Source organism: Arachis ipaensis, chromosome B7 (assembly GCF_059453495.1).
Source record: "Arachis ipaensis isolate K30076 ecotype BB chromosome B7, ASM5945349v1, whole genome shotgun sequence".
Classification (NCBI taxonomy): Eukaryota; Viridiplantae; Streptophyta; class Magnoliopsida; order Fabales; family Fabaceae; genus Arachis; species Arachis ipaensis.
In genome coordinates, this window is record NC_142442.1 from 32,339,639 (window position 1) to 32,342,091 (window position 2,453).

The 2,453-nt window shown below is 35.8% G+C and overlaps 1 non-coding gene across 1 annotated transcript; it reads right to left on the reverse strand.

Moving 5' to 3' along the window:
- Positions 1-991: 991 nt before the first annotated feature.
- Positions 992-1,099, reverse strand: LOC148550769 (small nucleolar RNA R71). The gene has a single exon (XR_015892823.1). It is a non-coding gene; the product is annotated as a small nucleolar RNA R71 (small nucleolar RNA).
- Between the last annotated feature and the right edge of the window lie 1,354 nt (positions 1,100-2,453).

Genomic DNA, 2,453 nt, shown 5'->3' on the forward strand with positions numbered 1-2,453 from the left:
AACCACTTAACTTTTTGATTGATTTTAAAAGTTTACTATTTCAATCATATCTTTTTCAAAACTATCTAACTAATTCTTTCTTTAATTTTCGAAAATCACCTTCATCTTTTTTTCAAAATTCCTTTTTAAATTAACTAATTATTTTAAATTTAATTTAATTTGATTTAATTTTTCTTTCTTAATTTTCGAATTTTTTATTTTAATTCTAATTTAAAAACAAAAATACTTTTATTTTAATTTATCTAATTTTTGAAAATTCTTCTCCCTCATCTCTTTCTAATTATTTATTTATTTACTAACACTCCTCTTCATCTAAGAATTCGAACCCACTCCTCACCCTTGTGTTTGGATTCTCATCTTTTCCTTCTTCTATTCTTATCTTCTTCTACTCACGTAAAGGAATCTCTATACTGTGACATAGATGATTCCATATTTTCTTTTCTGTTTTCTTCTTTTTTATATGAGCAGGAACAAGGATAAGAACATTCTTGTTGAAGCTGATCCTAAACCTGAAAGGACTTTGAAGAAGAAGCTAAGGGAATCTAAAGCACAACTCTCTGGAGAAAATCTGACAGAAATTTTCGAAAAAGAAGGAGACATGGCCGAAAATAATAACAATACAAGGAAGATACTTGGTGACTTTACTGCACCAAATTCCAATTTACATGGAAGAAGCATCTCAATCCCTGCCATTGGAGCAAACAATTTTGAGCTGAAACCTCAATTAGTTTCTCTGATGCAACAGAACTGCAAGTTTCATGGACTTCCATCAGAAGATCCTTTTCAGTTCTTAACTGAATTCTTGCAGATCTGTGATACTGTTAAGACCAATGGGGTTGATTCCAAGGTCTACAGGCTTATGCTTTTCCTGTTTGCTGTAAGAGACAGAGCTAGAATATGGTGGGACTCTCAACCTAAGGATAGCCTGAACTCTTGGGATAAGCTGGTCACGACTTTCTTAGCCAAGTTCTTTCCTCCTCAAAAGCTTAGCAAGCTTAGAGTGGATGTTCAAACCTTCAAACAGAAAGAAGGTGAATCCATCTATGAAGCTTGGGAGAGATACAAGGAACTGACCAAAAGGTATCCTTCTGACATGCTTTCAGAATGGACCATCCTGGATATATTCTATGATGGGTTGTCTGAATTATCAAAGATGTCATTGGACCATTTTGCAGGTGGATCCATTCACCTAAAGAAAACACCTGCAGAAGCTCAGGAACTCATTGACATGGTTGCAAATAACCAGTTCATGTACACTTCTGAAAGGAATCCTGTGAGTAATGGGACGCCTCAGAGAAAGGGAGTTCTTGAAATTGATACTCTGAATGCCATATTGGCTCAGAACAAAATATTGACTCAGCAAGTCAATATGATCTCTCAGAGTCTGAATGGTTTGAAGGAATCACCCAACAGTACTATAGAGGCATCTTCTGAAGAAGAAGCTTATGATCCTGAGAACCCTGCAATAGCAGAGGTGAATTACATGGGGGAACCCTATGGAAACACCTATAATCCCTCATGGAGAAATCATCCAAATTTCTCATGGAAGGATCAACAAAAGCCTCAACAAGGCTTTAATAATGGTGGAAGAAACATGTTTAGCAATAGCAAACCTTTTCCATCATCCACTCAGCAACAGACAGAGAATTCTGAGCAAAATTCATCTAGCTTAGCAAATATAGTCTCTGATCTATCTAAGGTCACTGTGAGTTTCATGAATAAAACAAGGTCCTCCATTAGGAATTTGGAGGTACAAGTGGGCCAGTTGAGTAAAAGAGTCACTGAAATCCCTCCAAGTACTCTCCCAAGCAAAACAGAAGAAAATCCAAAAAGAGAGTGCAAGGCCATAGCCTTACATGATGTGGCCGAACCCAAAGAGGAGGAGGAGTGATGAGACGCAGAAGCTGGTGAATTAAAAATTATTAAAATGGTTATGTTGCAAGTATAGTTCTTAACTCACTGAAAATCTGCCTATCAATTTAGAAATATGTCACAGAGAATTAAATTAAAAATTACTGGGAGTTTTAAGTCCCAGGTCGTCTCCCAACGAGTTGCAGAAAAGTGTGCTATCTTATTAATCAGATGTTCCAAGAAGTTGAGCTAAGTAAATTGGGATGTAAATTGAGGAAAGTTAAATAATATGAATAAAAGCCTTGACTGGGTGTTGATTGGTTGGAATTTCTATTATTGGTGGAGTGAATGTAAGATTAATTTATAATTAATGGTTGTTCTGTTTGGTTATCCTTTACTAAGTAAGGGAAAGTCAAACAAGCTGGAATGCCAGATCTGTTCACAAGTTGCAACCCACTTAGTTCAAAGGGATTGGTGTTGGTGACAGGATAGCAATCCAACATTTAACCCAATTACAAATTTTTCTTTCAATCCTTCCAACTCAAGAATTCCTTTTAATCAACTCTCCATCAAGTAAGGAAACTACTCACGCATTGTAAATA